The 21,633-nt window shown below is 43.7% G+C and overlaps 1 protein-coding gene across 9 annotated transcripts in view; it reads right to left on the bottom strand.

Annotated features, from left to right (window-relative positions):
- Positions 1–21,633, bottom strand: part of LOC106608144 (myelin transcription factor 1-like protein) — a 355,994-nt gene that overhangs the window by 19,498 nt on the left and 314,863 nt on the right. The window lies entirely within an intron of this gene.

Genomic DNA, 21,633 nt, shown 5'->3' with positions numbered 1-21,633 from the left:
GTATAGTGGGGTTGTACTAAAACAGTATAGTGGGGTTGTACTAACACAGTATAGTGGGGTTGTACTGTAACAGTATAGTGGGGTTGTGCTAACACAGTATAGTGGGGTTGCACTAACACAGTATAGTGGGGTTGTACTAACACAGTATAGTGGGGTTGTATTTTGGGGTTGTACTAACACAGTATAGTGAGGTTGTATAGTGGGGTTGTACTAACACAGTATAGTGGGGTTGTGCTAACAAAGTATAGTGGGGTTGTGCTAACACAGTATAGTGGGGTTGTATAGTGGGATTGTACTAACTCAGTATAGTGAGGTTGTATAGTGGGGTTGTACTAACACAGTATAGTGGGGTTGTGCTAACAAAGTATAGTGGGGTTGTGCTAACACAGTATAGTGGGGTTGTATAGTGGGATTGTACTAACTCAGTATAGTGGGGTTGTACTAACACAGTATAGTGGGGTTGTACTAACACAGTATAGTGGGGTTGTATAGTGGGATTGTACTAACTCAGTATAGTGGGGTTGTACTAACACAGTGTAGTGAGGTTGTATAGTGGGGTTGTGCTAACACAGTATAGTGGGATTGTATTTTGGGGTTGTACTAACACAGTATAGTGAGGTTGTATAGTGGGGTTGTGCTAACAAAGTATAGTGGGGTTGTGCAAACACAGTATAGTGGGGGTTTATAGTGGGATTGTACTAACTCACTGTGTTAGCACAACCCCACTATACTTTGTTAGCACAACCCCACTATACTGTGTTAGTACAACCCCACTATACAACCCCACTATTTTGGGGTTGTACTAACACAGTATAGTGGGGTTGTGCTAACAAAGTATAGTGGGGTTGTGCAAACACAGTATAGTGGGGTTTTATAGTGGGATTGTACTAACTCAGTATAGTGGGGTTGTACTAACACAGTATAGTGGGATTGTACTAACACAGTATAGTGGGGTTGTATAGTGGGATTGTACTAACTCAGTATAGTGGGGTTGTACTAACTCAGTATAGTGGGGATGTACTAACACAGTATAGTGGGGTTGTATTAACACAGTGTAGTGGGGTTGTACTAACACAGTGTAGTGGGGTTGTGCTAACACTGTATAGTGATGTTCTATTAACACATTATGGTGCGGTTGTGCTAACACAGTATAGTGGGGTTGTGCTAACACAGTATAGTGGTGTTGTGGTAACACATGTGGTGGGGTTGTGCTAACAAAGTATGGTGGGTTTGTACTAACTCAGTATAGTGGGGTTGTGCTAACACAGTATAGTGGGGTTGTATAGTGGGGTTGTACTAACACTGTTTAGTGGGGTTGTACTAACTCAGTATAGTGGGGTTGTACTAACACAGTATAGTGGGGTTGTACTAACACAGTGTAGTGGGGTTGTACTAACACAGTATAGTGGGGTTGTACTAACACCGTATGGTGGGGTTGTGCTAACACAGTATAGTGGGGTTGTATAGTGGGGTTGTACTAACACAGTTTAGTGGGGTTGTACTAACACAGTATAGTGGGGTTGTACTAAAACTGTATTGTGGGGTTCTACTAACACAGTATGGTGGGGTTGTATAGTGGAGTTGTACTAACACAGTATTGTGGGGTTGTGCTAACACAGTATGGTGGGGTTGTGCTAACACAGTATGGTGGGGTTGTGCTAACACAGTATAGTGGGGTTGTACTAACACAGTATAGTTGGGTTGTACTAACACTGTATGGTGGGGTTGTACTAACACATTATGGTGGGGTTGTACTAACACAGTATAGTGGGTTGTGCTAACACAGTTTAGTGGGGTTGACCTAACAAAGTTTAATGGGGTTGTGCTAACACAGTATGATGGGGTTGTGCTAACACAGTATAGTGGGGTTGTACTAACACAGTATAGTTGGGTTGTACTAACACAGTATGGTGGGGTTGTGCTAACACAGTTTAGTGGGGTTGTGCTAACACAGTTTAGTGGGGTTGTGCTAACACAGTATAGTGGGGTTGTGCTAACACAGTATAGTGGTGTTGTATAGTGGGGTTGTACTAACATAGTATGGTGGGGTTGTATAGTGGGGTTGTACTAACACAGAATAGTGGGGTTGTGCTAACACAGTATGATGGGGTTGTACTAACACAGTATGGTGGGGTTGTACTTACACAGTATGGTGGGGTTGTATACTGGGGTTGTGCTAACACAGTAGTGGGGTTGTATTGTGGGGTTGAACTAACACAGTATAGTGGGGTTGTGCTAACACAGTATAGTGGGGTTGTACTAACACAGTATGGTGGGGTTGTACTAACACAGTATGGTATGGTTGTATATTGGGGTTGTGCTAACACAGTAGTGGGGTTGTATTGTGGGGTTGAATTAACACAGTATAGTGGGGTTGTGCTAACACAGTATAGTGGGGTTGTACTAACACAGTTTGGTGGTGTTGTACTAACACAGTATAGTGGGGTTGTAGTAACACAGTATGGTGGGGTTGTATAGTGGGGTTGTACTAACACAGCATGGTGGGGTTATAGTTACACAGTATGGTGGGGTTGTATAGTGGGGTTGTATAGTGGGGTTGTACTAACACAATATGGTGGGGTTGTATAGTGGGGTTGTATAGGGGGGTTGTACTAACACAATATGGTGGGGTTGTATTAACACAGTATGGTGGGGTTGTACTAACAGTTTAGTGGGGTTGTACTAACACAGTATGGTGGGTTGTACTAGCACAGTATAGTGGGGTTGTACTAACACAGTATAGTGGGGTTGTACTAACAGTTTAGTGGGGTTGTACTAACACTGTATGGTGGGGTTGTGCTAACAGAGTTTAGTGGGGTTGTACTAACACAGTATAGTGGGATTGTACTAAGTCAGTATAGTGGGGTTGTATTAACACAGTATAGGGTGGTTGTACTAACACAGTACGGTAGGGTTGTACTAACACAGTATAGTGGGGTTGTACTAACACAGTATAGTGGGGTTGTACTAACACAGTTTGGTGGGGTTGTACTAACACAGTATAGTGAGGTTGTGCTAACACAGTATAGTGAGGTTGTATAGTGGGGTTTTGCTAACACAGTATAGTGGGGTTGTGCTAACACAGTATAGTGAGGTTGTATTGTGGGGTTGTACTAACACAGTATGGTGGGGTTGTAATAACACAGTATGGTGGGGTTGTGCTAACACAGTATAGTGGGGTTGTATATTGGGGTTGTGCTAACACAGTAGTGGGGTTGTATTGTGGGGTTGAACTAGCACAGTATGGTGGGGTTGTACTAACACAGTATAGTGGGGTTGTACTAACACAGTTTGTGGGGTTGTACTAACACAGTATAGTGAGGTTGTGCTAACAAGGTATAGTGGGGTTGTGCTAACACAGTATAGTGAGGTTGTATTGTGGGGTTGTACTAACACAGTATGGTGGGGTTGTACTAACACAGGTTGTGCTAACACAGTGTAGTGAGGTTGTATAGTGGGGTTGTGCTAACACGGTAGTGGGGTTGTATTGTGGGGTTGAACTAACACAGTATAGTGGGGTTGTGCTAACACAGTTTAGTGGGGTTGTACTAACACAGTATGGTGGGTTGGACTAACACAGTATGGTGGGGTTGTACTAACACAGTATAGTGGGGTTGTGTAATGGGTTTGTACTAACACAGTATGGTGGGGTTGTACTAACACAGTATAGTGGAGTTGTACTAACACAGTATAGTGGGGTTGTATAATGGGGTTGTACTAACACAGTGTAGTGGGGTTGTACTCACACAGTATGGTGGGGTTGTACTAACACAGTATGGTGGGGTTGTACTAACACAGTATGGTGGGGTTGTGCTAACACAGTATGCTGGGGTTGTACTAACACAGTATAGTGGGGTTGTACTAACACAGTATAGTGGGGTTGTACTAACACAGTATAGTGGGGTTTTACTAACACAGTATAGTGGGGTTGTGGTAACACAGTTTAGTGGGGTTGTACTTTCAAAATTTAGTGGGGTTGTGCTAACACAGTATGATGGGCTTGTGCTAACACAGTATGGTGGGGTTGTGCTAACACAGTTTAGTGGGGTTGTGCTAACACAGTATAGTGGGGTTGTGCTAACACAGTATAGTGGTGTTGTATAGTGGGGTTGTACTAACACAGGATGGTGGGGTTGTATAGTGGGTTTGTACTTACACAGTATAGTGGGGTTGTTCTAACACAGTATGATGGGGTTGTACTAACACAATATAGTGGGGTTGTATAATGGGGTTGAACTAACACAGTATAGTGGGGTTGTGCTAACACAGAATAGTGGGGTTGTACTAACACAGTATAGTGGGGTTGTACTAACACAGTATGGTGGGGTTGTACTAACACAGTTTAGTGGGGTTGTACTAACACAGTATAGTGAGGTTGTATAGTGGGGTTTTGCTAACACAGTATAGTGGGGTTGTGCTAACACAGTATAGTGAGGTTGTATTGTGGTGTTGTACTAACACAGTATGGTGGGGTTGTGCTAACACAGTATGGTGGGGTTGTGCTAACACAGTATAGTGGGGTTGTATATTGGGGTTGTGCTAACACAGTAGTGGGGTTGTTTTGTGGGGTTGAACTAGCACAGTATGGTGGGGTTGTACTAACACAGTATAGTGGGGTTGTACTAACACAGTGTAGTGGGGTTGTGCTAACACAGTATAGTGGGGTTGTACTAAGACAGTATGGTGGGGTTGTATTAACACAGTATAGTGGGGTTGTACTAACACAGTATAGTGGGGTTGTACTAACACAGTACGGTAGGGTTGTACTAACACAGTATAGTGGGGTTGTACTAACACAGTATAGTGGGGTTGTACTAACACAGTTTGGTGGGGTTGTACTAACACAGTATAGTGAGGTTGTGCTAACACAGTATAGTGAGGTTGTATAGTGGGGTTTTGCTAACACAGTATAGTGGGGTTGTGCTAACACAGTATAGTGAGGTTGTATTGTGGGGTTGTACTAACACAGTATGGTGGGGTTGTAATAACACAGTATGGTGGGGTTGTGCTAACACAGTATAGTGGGGTTGTATATTGGGGTTGTGCTAACACAGTAGTGGGGTTGTATTGTGGGGTTGAACTAGCACAGTATGGTGGGGTTGTACTAACACAGTATAGTGGGGTTGTACTAACACAGTTTGTGGGGTTGTACTAACACAGTATAGTGAGGTTGTGCTAACAAGGTATAGTGGGGTTGTGCTAACACAGTATAGTGAGGTTGTATTGTGGGGTTGTACTAACACAGTATGGTGGGGTTGTACTAACACAGGTTGTGCTAACACAGTGTAGTGAGGTTGTATAGTGGGGTTGTGCTAACACGGTAGTGGGGTTGTATTGTGGGGTTGAACTAACACAGTATAGTGGGGTTGTGCTAACACAGTTTAGTGGGGTTGTACTAACACAGTATGGTGGGTTGGACTAACACAGTATGGTGGGGTTGTACTAACACAGTATAGTGGGGTTGTGTAATGGGTTTGTACTAACACAGTATGGTGGGGTTGTACTAACACAGTATAGTGGAGTTGTACTAACACAGTATAGTGGGGTTGTATAATAGGGTTGTACTAACACAGTGTAGTGGGGTTGTACTCACACAGTATGGTGGGGTTGTACTAACACAGTATGGTGGGGTTGTACTAACACAGTATGGTGGGGTTGTGCTAACACAGTATGCTGGGGTTGTACTAACACAGTATAGTGGGGTTGTACTAACACAGTATAGTGGGGTTGTACTAACACAGTATAGTGGGGTTTTACTAACACAGTATAGTGGGGTTGTGGTAACACAGTTTAGTGGGGTTGTACTTACAAAATTTAGTGGGGTTGTGCTAACACAGTATGATGGGCTTGTGCTAACACAGTATGGTGGGGTTGTGCTAACACAGTTTAGTGGGGTTGTGCTAACACAGTATAGTGGGGTTGTGCTAACACAGTATAGTGGTGTTGTATAGTGGGGTTGTACTAACACAGGATGGTGGGGTTGTATAGTGGGTTTGTACTTACACAGTATAGTGGGGTTGTTCTAACACAGTATGATGGGGTTGTACTAACACAATATAGTGGGGTTGTATAGTGGGGTTGAACTAACACAGTATAGTGGGGTTGTGCTAACACAGAATAGTGGGGTTGTACTAACACAGTATAGTGGGGTTGTACTAACACAGTATAGTGGGGTTGTACTAACACAGTTTGGTGGGGTTGTACTAACACAGTATAGTGAGGTTGTATAGTGGGGTTTTGCTAACACAGTATAGTGGGGTTGTGCTAACACAGTATAGTGAGGTTGTATTGTGGGGTTGTGCTAACACAGTATGATGGGCTTGTGCTAACACAGTATGGTGGGGTTGTACTAACACAGTTTAGTGGGGTTGTACTAACACAGTATAGTGAGGTTGTATAGTGGGGTTTTGCTAACACAGTATAGTGGGGTTGTGCTAACACAGTATAGTGAGGTTGTATTGTGGGGTTGTACTAACACAGTATGGTGGGGTTGTGCTAACACAGTATGGTGGGGTTGTGCTAACACAGTATAGTGGGGTTGTATATTGGGGTTGTGCTAACACAGTAGTGGGGTTGTTTTGTGGGGTTGAACTAGCACAGTATGGTGGGGTTGTACTAACACAGTATAGTGGGGTTGTACTAACACAGTTTGTGGGGTTGTACTAACACAGTATAGTGAGGTTGTGCTAACAAGGTATAGTGGGGTTGTGCTAACACAGTATAGTGAGGTTGTATTGTGGGGTTGTACTAACACAGTATGGTGGGGTTGTACTAACACAGGTTGTGCTAACACAGTGTAGTGAGGTTGTATAGTGGGGTTGTGCTAACACGGTAGTGGGGTTGTATTGTGGGGTTGAACTAACACAGTATAGTGGGGTTGTGCTAACACAGTTTAGTGGGGTTGTACTAACACAGTATGGTGGGTTGGACTAACACAGTATGGTGGGGTTGTACTAACACAGTATAGTGGGGTTGTGTAATGGGTTTGTACTAACACAGTATGGTGGGGTTGTACTAACACAGTATAGTGGAGTTGTACTAACACAGTATAGTGGGGTTGTATAATGGGGTTGTACTAACACAGTGTAGTGGGGTTGTACTCACACAGTATGGTGGGGTTGTACTAACACAGTATGGTGGGGTTGTACTAACACAGTATGGTGGGGTTGTGCTAACACAGTATGCTGGGGTTGTACTAACACAGTATAGTGGGGTTGTACTAACACAGTATAGTGGGGTTGTACTAACACATTATAGTGGGGTTTTACTAACACAGTATAGTGGGGTTGTGGTAACACAGTTTAGTGGGGTTGTACTTACAAAATTTAGTGGGGTTGTGCTAACACAGTATGATGGGCTTGTGCTAACACAGTATGGTGGGGTTGTGCTAACACAGTTTAGTGGGGTTGTGCTAACACAGTATAGTGGGGTTGTGCTAACACAGTATAGTGGTGTTGTATAGTGGGGTTGTACTAACACAGGATGGTGGGGTTGTATAGTGGGTTTGTACTTACACAGTATAGTGGGGTTGTGCTAACACAGTATGATGGGGTTGTACTAACACAGTATAGTGGGGTTGTATAGTGGGGTTTTGCTAACACAGTAGTGGGGTTGTATTGTGGGGTTGAACTAACACAGTATAGTGGGGTTGTGCTAACACAGAATAGTGGGGTTGTACTAACACAGTATAGTGGGGTTGTACTAACACAGTTTGGTGGGGTTGTACTAACACAGTATAGTGAGGTTGTATAGTGGGGTTTTGCTAACACAGTATAGTGGGGTTGTGCTAACACAGTATAGTGAGGTTGTATTGTGGGGTTGTGCTAACACAGTATGATGGGCTTGTGCTAACACAGTATGGTGGGGTTGTACTAACACAGTTTAGTGGGGTTGTACTAACACAGTATAGTGAGGTTGTATAGTGGGGTTTTGCTAACACAGTATAGTGGGGTTGTGCTAACACAGTATAGTGAGTTTGTATTGTGGGGTTGTACTAACACAGTATGGTGGGGTTGTGCTAACACAGTATGGTGGGGTTGTGCTAACACAGTATAGTGGGGTTGTATATTGGGGTTGTGCTAACACAGTAGTGGGGTTGTATTGTGGGGTTGTACTAACACAGTATAGTGGGGTTATACTAACACAGTTTGTGGGGTTGTACTAACACAGTATAGTGAGGTTGTGCTAACAAGGTATAGTGGGGTTGTGCTAACACAGTATAGTGAGGTTGTATTGTGGGGTTGTACTAACACAGTATGGTGGGGTTGTACTAACACAGGTTGTGCTAACACAGTATGATGGGCTTGTGCTAACACAGTATGGTGGGGTTGTACTAACACAGTTTAGTGGGGTTGTACTAACACAGTATAGTGAGGTTGTATAGTGGGGTTTTGCTAACACAGTATAGTGGGGTTGTGCTGACACAATATAGTGAGGTTGTATTGTGGGGTTGTGCTAACACAGTATGATGGGCTTGTGCTAACACAGTATGGTGGGGTTGTACTAACACAGTTTAGTGGGGTTGTGCTAACACAGTATAGTGGGGTTGTGCTAACACAGTATAGTGGTGTTGTATAGTGGGGTTGTACTAACACAGGATGGTGGGGTTGTATAGTGGGTTTGTACTTACACAGTATAGTGGGGTTGTGCTAACACAGTATGATGTCGTTGTACTAACACAGTATAGTGGGGTTGTACTAACACAGTTTGGTGGGGTTGTACTAACACAGTATAGTGAGGTTGTGCTAACACAGTATAGTGAGGTTGTATTGTGGGGTTGTACTAACACAGTGTGGTGGGGTTGTGCTAACACAGTTTAGTGGGGTTGTAGTAACACAGTTTGGTGGGGTTGTAGTAACACCGTTTGGTGGGGTTGTACTAACACAGTATAGTGGGTTTGTACTAACACAGTACAGTGGGGTTGTGCTAACACAGTATGATGGGGTTGTGCTAACACAGTATAGTGGGGTTGTGCTAACACCGTATGGTGGGGTTGTACTAACACAGTATAGTGGGGTTGTAGTAACACAGTTTGGTGAGGTTGTACTAACACAGTATAGTGGCTTTGTACTAACACAGTATGGTGGGATTGTACTAACACAGTTTAGTGGGGTTGTGCTAACACAGTATAGTGGGGTTGTACTAACAGTTTAGTGGGGTTGTACAAACACAGTAGAGTGGGGTTGTGCTAACACCGTATGGTGGGGTTGTACTAACACAGTATAGTGGGGTTGTACGAACAAAGTATGGTGGGGTTGTAGAGTGGGGTTAAGCTAACACAGTATAGTGGGGTTGTGCTAACACTGTATAGTGAGGTTGTATAGTGGGGTTGTACTAACACAGTATAGTGGGGTTGTATATTGGGGTTTTACGAACACAGTATCGTGGGGTTGAACTAACACAGTATAGTGGGGTTGTACTAACACAGTATAGTGGGGTTGTACTAACACAGTATAGTGGGGTTGTACTCAAACAGTATAGTGGGGTTGTACTAACACAGTATAGTGGGGTTGTACTAACACAGTATAGTGGGGTTGTGCTAACACAGTATAGTGGGGTTGTGCTAACACAGTATAGTGGGGTTGTGCTAACACAGTATAGTGAGGTTGTATTGTGGGGTTGTACTAACACAGTATGGTGGGGTTGTACTAACACAGGTTGTGCTAACACAGTATGGTGGGGTTGTACTAACACAGTTTAGTGGGGTTGTACTAACACAGTATAGTGAGGTTGTATAGTGGGGTTTTGCTAACACAGTATAGTGGGGTTGTGCTGACACAATATAGTGAGGTTGTATTGTGGGGTTGTGCTAACACAGTATGATGGGCTTGTGCTAACACAGTATGGTGGGGTTGTACTAACACAGTTTAGTGGGGTTGTGCTAACACAGTATAGTGGGGTTGTGCTAACACAGTATAGTGGTGTTGTATAGTGGGGTTGTACTAACACAGGATGGTGGGGTTGTATAGTGGGTTTGTACTTACACAGTATAGTGGGGTTGTGCTAACACAGTATGATGTCGTTGTACTAACACAGTATAGTGGGGTTGTACTAACACAGTTTGGTGGGGTTGTACTAACACAGTATAGTGAGGTTGTGCTAACACAGTATAGTGAGGTTGTATTGTGGGGTTGTACTAACACAGTGTGGTGGGGTTGTGCTAACACAGTTTAGTGGGGTTGTAGTAACACAGTTTGGTGGGGTTGTAGTAACACCGTTTGGTGGGGTTGTGCTAACACAGTTTAGTGGGGTTGTACTAACACAGTATAGTGGGGTTGTAGTAACACAGTTTGGTGAGGTTGTACTAACACAGTATAGTGGGTTTGTACTAACACAGTACAGTGGGGTTGTGCTAACACAGTATGATGGGGTTGTGCTAACACAGTATAGTGGGGTTGTGCTAACACCGTATGGTGGGGTTGTACTAACACAGTATAGTGGGGTTGTAGTAACACAGTTTGGTGAGGTTGTACTAACACAGTATAGTGGCTTTGTACTAACACAGTATGGTGGGATTGTACTAACACAGTTTAGTGGGGTTGTGCTAACACAGTATAGTGGGGTTGTACTAACAGTTTAGTGGGGTTGTACAAACACAGTAGAGTGGGGTTGTGCTAACACCGTATGGTGGGGTTGTACTAACACAGGATAGTGGGGTTGTACGAACAAAGTATGGTGGGGTTGTAGAGTGGGGTTAAGCTAACACAGTATAGTGGGGTTGTGCTAACACTGTATAGTGAGGTTGTATAGTGGGGTTGTACTAACACAGTATAGTGGGGTTGTATATTGGGGTTTTACGAACACAGTATCGTGGGGTTGAACTAACACAGTATAGTGGGGTTGTACTAACACAGTATAGTGGGGTTGTACTAACACAGTATAGTGGGGTTGTACTCAAACAGTATAGTGGGGTTGTACTAACACAGTATAGTGGGGTTGTACTAACACAGTATAGTGGGGTTGTGCTAACACTGTATAGTGGGGTTGTGCTAACACAGTATAGTGGGGTTGTGCTAACACAGTATAGTGGGGTTGTGCTAACACAGTATAGTGGGATTGTACTAACACAGTATAGTGGGGTTGTTCTAACACAGTATAGTGAGGTTGTATAGTGTGGTTGTACTAGCACAGTATGGTGGGGTTGTACTAACTCAGTATAGTGGCGTTGTACTAACACAGTATAGTGGGGTTGTACTAACACAGTGTAGTGGGGTTGTACTAACACAGTGTAGTGGGGTTGTACTAACACAGTATAGTGGGGTTGTACTAACACAGTATGGTGGGGATGTACTAAAACAGTATAGTGGGGTTGTACTAACACAGTATAGTTTGGTTGTACTAACACAGTATAGTGGGGTTGTACTAAAACAGTATAGTGGGGTTGTATAGTGGGGTTGTGCTAACACAGTATAGTGGGGTTGTGCTAACACAGTGTAGTGGGGTTGTTCTAACACAGTACAGTGGGGTTGAATTTTGGGGTTGTACTAACACAGTATAGTGAGGTTGTATAGTGTGGTTGTGCTAACACAGTGTGGTGGGGTTGTACTAACTCATTATTGTGGGGTTGTATAGTGTGGTTGTGCTAACACAGTGTGGTGGGGTTGTACTGACACAGTATGGTGGGGTTGTGCTAACACAGTATAGTGGGGTTGAACTAACACAGTATGGTGGGGTTGTACTCACACAGTATGGTGGGGTTGTACTGACACAGTATGGTGGGGTTGTGCTAACACAGTATAGTGGGGTTGTACTAACACAGTATGGTGGGGTTGTATAGTGGGGTTGTACTAACACAGTATGGTGGGGTTGTACTAACACAGTATAGTGGGGTTGTAGTAACACAGTATGGTGGGGTTGTACTAACACAGTATAGTGGGGTTGTACTAACACAGTATGGTGGGTTTGTGCTAACACAGTATAGTGGGTTTGTACTAACACAGTATATTGGGGTTTTACTGACACAGTATGGTGGGGTTGTGCTAACACAGTATGGTGGGGTTGTATAATGGGGTTGTATAGTGGGGTTGTACTAACACAATATGGTGGGGTTGTATAGTGGGGTTGTATCGGGGGGTTGTACTAACACAGTATAGTGGGGTTGTATAGTGGGGTTGTATAGGGGGGTTGTACTAACACAGTATAGTCGGGTTGTACTAACACAGTATGGTGGGGTTGTACTAACACAGTGTGGTGGGGTTGTACTAACACAGTATGGTGGGGTTGTACTAACACAGTATAGTGGGGTTGTACTAACACAGTATGGTGGGTTTGTACTAACACAGTGTGGTGGGGTTGTACTAACACTGTATGATGGGGTTGTACTAACACAGTATAGTGGGGTTGTACTCACACAGTATAGTGGGGTTGTACTAACACAGTGTAGTGGGGTTGTACTAACACAGTGTAGTGGGGTTGTACTAACACAGTATAGTAGGGTTGTACTAACACAGTATGGTGGGGATGTACTAAAACAGTATAGTGGGGTTGTACTAACACAGTATAGTGGGGTTGTACTAACACAGTATAGTGGGGTTGTACTAAAACAGTATAGTGGGGTTGTATAGTGGGGTTGTTCTAACACAGTATAGTGGGGTTGTGCTAACACAGTGTAGTGGGGTTGTTCTAACACAGTACAGTGGGGTTGAATTTTGGGGTTGTACTAACACAGTATAGTGAGGTTGTATAGTGTGGTTGTGCTAACACAGTGTGGTGGGGTTGTACTAACTCATTATAGTGGGGTTGTATAGTGTGGTTGTGCTAACACAGTGTGGTGGGGTTGTACTGACACAGTATGGTGGGGTTGTGCTAACACAGTATAGTGGGGTTGAACTAACACAGTATGGTGGGGTTGTACTCACACAGTATGGTGGGGTTGTACTCACACAGTATGGTGGGCTTGTATAGTGTGGTTGTGCTAACACAGTGTGGTGGGGTTGTACTGACACAGTATGGTGGGGTTGTGCTAACACAGTATAGTGGGGTTGTACTAACACAGTATGGTGGGGTTGTATAGTGGGGTTGTACTAACACAGTATGGTGGGGTTGTACTAACACAGTATAGTGGGGTTGTAGTAACACAGTATGGTGGGATTGTACTAACACAGTATATTGGGGTTGTACTAACACAGTATGGTGGGTTTGTGCTAACACAGTATAGTGGGTTTGTACTAACACAGTATATTGGGGTTTTACTGACACAGTATGGTGGGGTTGTGCTAACACAGTATGGTGGGGTTGTATAATGGGGTTGTATAGTGGGGTTGTACTAACACAATATGGTGGGGTTGTATAGTGGGGTTGTATCGGGGGGTTGTACTAACACAGTATAGTGGGGTTGTATAGTGGGGTTGTATAGGGGGGTTGTACTAACACAGTATAGTCGGGTTGTACTAACACAGTATGGTGGGGTTGTACTAACACAGTGTGGTGGGGTTGTACTAACACAGTATAGTGGGGTTGTACTAACACAGTATGGTGGGGTTGTACTAACACTGTATGATGGGGTTGTACTAACACAGTATGGTGGGGTTGTGCTAACACAGTATAGTGGGGTTGTATAGTGGGGTTGTACTAACACAGTATGGTGGGGTTGTACTAACACAGTATGGTGGGGTTGTAGTAACACAGTATGGTGGGGTTGTACTAACACAGTATAGTTTGGTTGTACTAACACAGTATGGTGGGTTTGTGCTAACACAGTATAGTGGGTTTGTACTAACACAGTATATTGGGGTTTTACTGACACAGTATGGTGGGGTTGTGCTAACACAGTATGGTGGGGTTGTATAATGGGGTTGTATAGTGGGGTTGTACTAACACAATATGGTGGGGTTGTATAGTGGGGTTGTATCGGGGGGTTGTACTAACACAGTATAGTGTGGTTGTATAGTGGGGTCTATAGGGGGGTTGTACTAACACAGTATAGTGGGGTTGTGCTAACACAGTATAGTGGGGTTGTACTAACACAGTATGGTGGGGTTGTACTAACACAGTGTGGTGGGGTTGTACTAACACAGTATGGTGGGGTTGTACTAACACAGTATAGTGGGGTTGTACTAACACAGTATGGTGGGTTTGTCCTAACACAGTGTGGTGGGGTTGTACTAACACTGTATGATGGGGTTGTACTAACACAGTATAGTGGGGTTGTACTCACACAGTATAGTGGGGTTGTATAGTGGGGTTGTACTAACACAGTATAGTGGGGTTGTACTAAAACAGTATAGTGGGGTTGTACTAACACAGTATAGTGGGGTTGTACTGTAACAGTATAGTGGGGTTGTGCTAACACAGTATAGTGGGGTTGCACTAACACAGTATAGTGGGGTTGTACTAACACAGTATAGTGGGGTTGTATTTTGGGGTTGTACTAACACAGTATAGTGAGGTTGTATAGTGGGGTTGTACTAACACAGTATAGTGGGGTTGTGCTAACAAAGTATAGTGGGGTTGTGCTAACACAGTATAGTGGGGTTGTATAGTGGGATTGTACTAACTCAGTATAGTGAGGTTGTATAGTGGGGTTGTACTAACACAGTATAGTGGGGTTGTGCTAACAAAGTATAGTGGGGTTGTGCTAACACAGTATAGTGGGGTTGTATAGTGGGATTGTACTAACTCAGTATAGTGGGGTTGTACTAACACAGTATAGTGGGGTTGTACTAACACAGTATAGTGGGGTTGTATAGTGGGATTGTACTAACTCAGTATAGTGGGGTTGTACTAACACAGTGTAGTGAGGTTGTATAGTGGGGTTGTGCTAACACAGTATAGTGGGATTGTATTTTGGGGTTGTACTAACACAGTATAGTGAGGTTGTATAGTGGGGTTGTGCTAACAAAGTATAGTGGGGTTGTGCAAACACAGTATAGTGGGGGTTTATAGTGGGATTGTACTAACTCACTGTGTTAGCACAACCCCACTATACTTTGTTAGCACAACCCCACTATACTGTGTTAGTACAACCCCACTATACAACCCCACTATTTTGGGGTTGTACTAACACAGTATAGTGGGGTTGTGCTAACAAAGTATAGTGGGGTTGTGCAAACACAGTATAGTGGGGTTTTATAGTGGGATTGTACTAACTCAGTATAGTGGGGTTGTACTAACACAGTATAGTGGGATTGTACTAACACAGTATAGTGGGGTTGTATAGTGGGATTGTACTAACTCAGTATAGTGGGGTTGTACTAACTCAGTATAGTGGGGATGTACTAACACAGTATAGTGGGGTTGTATTAACACAGTGTAGTGGGGTTGTACTAACACAGTGTAGTGGGGTTGTGCTAACACTGTATAGTGATGTTCTATTAACACATTATGGTGCGGTTGTGCTAACACAGTATAGTGGGGTTGTGCTAACACAGTATAGTGGTGTTGTGGTAACACATGTGGTGGGGTTGTGCTAACAAAGTATGGTGGGTTTGTACTAACTCAGTATAGTGGGGTTGTGCTAACACAGTATAGTGGGGTTGTATAGTGGGGTTGTACTAACACTGTTTAGTGGGGTTGTACTAACTCAGTATAGTGGGGTTGTACTAACACAGTATAGTGGGGTTGTACTAACACAGTGTAGTGGGGTTGTACTAACACAGTATAGTGGGGTTGTACTAACACCGTATGGTGGGGTTGTGCTAACACAGTATAGTGGGGTTGTATAGTGGGGTTGTACTAACACAGTTTAGTGGGGTTGTACTAACACAGTATAGTGGGGTTGTACTAAAACTGTATTGTGGGGTTCTACTAACACAGTATGGTGGGGTTGTATAGTGGAGTTGTACTAACACAGTATTGTGGGGTTGTGCTAACACAGTATGGTGGGGTTGTGCTAACACAGTATGGTGGGGTTGTGCTAACACAGTATAGTGGGGTTGTACTAACACAGTATAGTTGGGTTGTACTAACACTGTATGGTGGGGTTGTACTAACACATTATGGTGGGGTTGTACTAACACAGTATAGTGGGTTGTGCTAACACAGTTTAGTGGGGTTGACCTAACAAAGTTTAATGGGGTTGTGCTAACACAGTATGATGGGGTTGTGCTAACACAGTATAGTGGGGTTGTACTAACACAGTATAGTTGGGTTGTACTAACACAGTATGGTGGGGTTGTGCTAACACAGTTTAGTGGGGTTGTGCTAACACAGTTTAGTGGGGTTGTGCTAACACAGTATAGTGGGGTTGTGCTAACACAGTATAGTGGTGTTGTATAGTGGGGTTGTACTAACATAGTATGGTGGGGTTGTATAGTGGGGTTGTACTAACACAGAATAGTGGGGTTGTGCTAACACAGTATGATGGGGTTGTACTAACACAGTATGGTGGGGTTGTACTTACACAGTATGGTGGGGTTGTATACTGGGGTTGTGCTAACACAGTAGTGGGGTTGTATTGTGGGGTTGAACTAACACAGTATAGTGGGGTTGTGCTAACACAGTATAGTGGGGTTGTACTAACACAGTATGGTGGGGTTGTACTAACACAGTATGGTATGGTTGTATATTGGGGTTGTGCTAACACAGTAGTGGGGTTGTATTGTGGGGTTGAATTAACACAGTATAGTGGGGTTGTGCTAACACAGTATAGTGGGGTTGTACTAACACAGTTTGGTGGTGTTGTACTAACACAGTATAGTGAGGTTGTTGTAACACATTATAGTGGGGTTGTGCTAACACAGTGTAGTGAGGTTGTATAGTGGGGTTGTGCTAACACAGTATGGTGGGGTTGTATAATGGGGTTTTACTAACACAGTATAGTGGGGTTGTAGTAACACAGTTTGGTGGGGTTGTACTAACACAGTATGGTGGGGTTGTACTAACACAGTTTAGTGGGGTTGTGTTAACACAGTATGGTGGGGTTGTACTAATAGTTTAGTGGGGTTGTACAAACACAGTAGAGTGGGGTTGTGCTAACACAGTATAGTGGGGTTGTGCTAACACAGTATGATGGGGTTGTGCTAACACAGTATGGTGGGGTTGTACTAACACAGAATAGTGCGGTTGTATAGTGGGGTTGTGCTAACACAGTATAGTGGGGTTGTGCTAACACAGTATAGTGGGGTTGTGCTAACACAGTATGGTGGGGTTGTACTAACACAGAATAGTGGGGTTGTATAGTGGTGTTGTGCTAACACAGTATAGTGGGGTTGTGCTAACACTATAGTGAGGTTTTAAAGTGGGGTTGTACTAACACAGTATAGTGGGGTTGTATTTTGGGGTTGTACTAACACAGTATAGTGGGGTTGTGCTAACACAGTATAGTGGGGTTGTACTAACACAGTATGGTGGGGTTGAACTAACACAGTATAGTGGGGTTGTACTAACACAGTATAGTGGGGTTGAACTAGCACAGTATGGTGGGGTTAAACTAACACAGTATAGTGGGGTTTCACTAACACAGTATAGTGGGGTTGTACTAGCACAGTATAGTGGGGTTGTGCTATCACAGTATAGTGGGGTTGTGCTAACACTGTATAGTGATGTTCTACTAACACTGTATAGTGGGGTTGTACTAACACTGTATGATGGGGTTGTACTAACACAGTATAGTGGGGTTGTACTCACACAGTATAGTGGGGTTGTACTCACACAGTATAGTGGGGTTGTACTCACACAGTATAGTGGGGTTGTACTAACACAGTATTGTGGGGTTATACTAACACAGTATAGTGGGGTTGTGCTAACACAGTATAGTGGGGTTGTGCTAACACAGTATAGTGGTGTTGTACTAACACAGTATAGTGGGGTTTTATAGTGGGGTTGTTCTAACACAGTGTAGAGAGGTTGTATAGTGGGGTTGTGCTAACACAGTATAGTGGGATTGTATTTTGGGGTTAAACTAACACAGTATAGTGAGGTTGTATAGTGGAGTTGTACTAACACAGTGTAGTGGGGTTGTACTAACACAGTATAGTGGGGTTGTACTAACACAGTATAGTGGGGTTGTGCTAACACAGTATAGTGGGGTTGTGGTAACACAGTATGGTGGGGTTGTACTAACACAGTATAGTGGGGTTGTGCTAACACAGTATAGTGGGGTTGTACTAACACAGTATAGTGGGGTTGTACTAACTCAGTATGGTGGGGTTGTATAGTGGAGTTGTACTAACACAGTATAGTGGGGTTGTATAATGGGCTTGTACCAACACAGTATGGTGGGGTTGTGCTAACACAGTATAGTGGGGTTGAACTAACACAGTATGGTGGGGTTGTATAGTGGGGTTGTATAGTGGGGTTGTACTAACACAGTATGGTGGGGTTGTACTAACACATTATAGTGGGGTTGTACTAACACAGTATGGTGGGTTTGTGCTAACACAGTGTGGTGGGGTTGTACTGACACGGTATGGTGGGGATGTGCTAACACAGTATAGTGGGGTTGTAGTAACACAGTATGGTGGGGTTGTATAGTGGGGTTTTATAGTGGGGTTGTACTAACACAATATGGTGGGGTTGTATAGTGGGGTTGTATAGTGGGGTTGTACTAACACAATATGGTGGGGTTGTACTGACACAGTATGGTGGGGCTGTGCTAACACAGTATAGTGGGGTTGTAGTAACACAGTATGGTGGGGTTGTACTTACACAGTATAGTGGGGTTGTATAGTGGGGTTGTGCTAACACAGTAGTGGGGTTGTGCTAACACAGTATAGTGGGGTTTTACTAACACAGTATAGTGGGGTTGTACTAACACAGTATGGTGGGGTTGTACTGACACAGTATGGTGGGGCTGTGCTAACACAGTATGGTGGGGTTGTACTTACACAGTATAGTGGGGTTGTAGTAACACATTATGGTGGGTTTGTATAGTGGGGTTGTAGTAACACAGTATAGTGGGGTTGTGCTAACACAGTATGGTGGGGTTGTACTTACACAGTATGGTGGGGTTGTACTTACACAGTATAGTGGGGTTGTATAGTGGGGTTGTGCTAACACAGTAGTGGGGTTGTATGGTGGGGTTGAACTAACACAGAATAGTGGGGTTGTGCTAACAAAGTATAGTGGGGTTGTACTAACACAGTATGGTGGGGTTGTACTAACACAGTATGGTGGGGTTGTATATTGGGGTTGTACTAACACAGTGTAGTGGGGTTGAACTAACACAGTATAGTGGGGTTGAACTAACACAGTATAGTGGGGTTGTACTAACACAGTATAGTGGGGTTGTACTAACACGGTATGTTGGGGTTGTGCTAACACAGTATAGTGGGGTTGTACTAACACAGTTTAGTGGGGTTGTACTAACAGTATAGTGGGGTTGTACTAAAAGTGTATTGTGGGGTTCTACTAACACAGTATGGTGGGGTTGTAGGGTGAGGTTGTACTAACACCGTATGGTGGGGTTCTGCTAACACAGTATAGTGGGGTTGTAGTAACACAGTATAGTGGGGTTGTAGTTACACAGTATGGTGGGGTTGTATAGTGGGGTTGTATAGTGGGGTTGTACTAACACAATATGATGGTGTTGTATAGTGGGGTTGTATAGTGGGGTTGTACTAACACAGTATGGTGGGGTTGTAGTTACACAGTATGGTGGGGCTGTATAGTGGGGTTGTATAGTGGGGTTGTACTAACACAATATGGTGGTGTTGTATAGTGGGGTTGTATAAGGGGGTTGTAGTAACTCAGTATAGTGGGGTTGTACTAACACAGTATAGTGGGGTTGTGCTAACACAGTATGGTGGGGTTGTACTAACACAGAATGGTGGGGTTGTGCTAACACAGTATAGTGGGGTTGTGCTAACACAGTATGGTGGGGCTGTACTAAAACAGTATAGTGGGGTTGTTCTAAAACAGTATAGTGGGGTTGTACTAACACTGTATGATGGGGTTGTGCAAACACAGTATAGTGGGGTTGTACTAACACAGTATAGTGGGTTTGTGCTAACACAGTATAGGTGGGTTGTACTAACAGAGTATGGTGGGGTTGTACTAAAACAGTATAGTGGGGTTGTACTAACACTGTATGATGGGGTTGTGCTAACACAGTATAGTGGGGTTGTATAGTGGGGTTGTACTAACACAGTATAGTGAGGTTGTATAGTGGGGTTGTACTAACACAGTATATTGGGGTTGTGCTAACAAAGTATGGTGGGGTTTTACTAACACAGTATGGTGGGTTTACTAACACAGTATGGTGCGGTTGTACTAACACAGTATAGTGGGGTTGTGCTAACACAGTATAGTGGGGTTGAACTAACACAGTATAGTGGGGTTGAACTAACACAGTATAGTGGAGTTGTACTAACACAGTGTAGTGGGGTTGAACTAACACAGTATAGTGGGGTTGAACTAACACAGTATAGTGGGGTTGAACTAACACAGTATAGTGGGGTTGTACTAACACAGTATAGTGGGGTTGTACTAACAAGGTATGTTGGGGTTGTGCTAACACAGTATAGTGGGGTTGTACTAACACAGTTTAGTGGGGTTGTACTAACACAGTATAGTGGGGTTGTACTAAAAGTGTATTGTGGGGTTCTACTAACACAGTATGTTGGGGTTGTAGGGTGAGGTTGTACTAACACAGTATGGTGGGGTTTTACTGACACCGTATGGTGGGGTTCTGCTAACACAGTATAGTGGGGTTGTAGTAACACAGTATAGTGGGGTTGTAGTTACACAGTATGGTGGGGTTGTATAGTGGGGTTGTATAGTGGGGTTGTACTAACACAATATGGTGGTGTTGTATAGTGGAGTTGTATAGTGGGGTTGTATAGTGGGGTTGTACTAACACAGTATGGTGGGGTTGTAGTTACACAGTATGGTGGGGTTGTATAGTGATGTTGTATAGTGGGGTTGTACTAACACAATATGGTGGTGTTGTATAGTGGGGTTGTATGGGGGGTTGTACTAACTCAGTATAGTGGGGTTGTACTAACACAGTATAGTGGGGTTGTGCTAACACAGTATGGTGGGGTTGTACTCACACAGAATGGTGGGGTTGTGCTAACACAGTATAGTGGGGTTGTGCTAACACAGTATGGTGGGGCTGTACTAAAACAGTATAGTGGGGTTGTTCTAAAACAGTATAGTGGGGTTGTACTAACACTGTATGATGGGGTTGTGCAAACACAGTATAGTGGAGTTGTACTAACACAGTATAGTGGGTTTGTGCTAACACAGTATAGGTGGGTTGTACTAACAGAGTATGGTGGGGTTGTACTAAAACAGTATAGTGGGGTTGTACTAACACTGTATGATGGGGTTGTGCTAACACAGTATAGTGGGGTTGTATAGTGGGGTTGTACTAACACAGTATAGTGAGGTTGTATAGTGGGGTTGTACTAACACAGTATGTTGGGGTTGTGCTAACAAAGTATGGTGGGGTTGTACTAACACAGTATGGTGGGTTTACTAACACAGTATGGTGCGGTTGTACTAACACAGTATAGTGGGGTTGTGCTAACACAGTATAGTGGGGTTGAACTAACACAGTATAGTGGGGTTGAACTAACACAGTATAGTGGGGTTGTACTAACACAGTGTAGTGGGGTTGAACTAACACAGTATAGTGGGGTTGAACTAACACAGTATAGTGGGGTTGTACTAACACAGTATAGTGGGGTTGTACTAACAAGGTATGTTGGGGTTGTGCTAACACAGTATAGTGGGGTTGTACTAACACAGTTT

The sequence above is a fragment of the Salmo salar genome, chromosome 06, assembly GCF_965601325.2.
Source record: "Salmo salar chromosome 06, fSalSal1, whole genome shotgun sequence".
In the NCBI taxonomy this organism is placed as follows: domain Eukaryota; kingdom Metazoa; phylum Chordata; class Actinopteri; order Salmoniformes; family Salmonidae; genus Salmo; species Salmo salar.
This window is presented reverse-complemented; position numbering and strand designations above follow the sequence as displayed.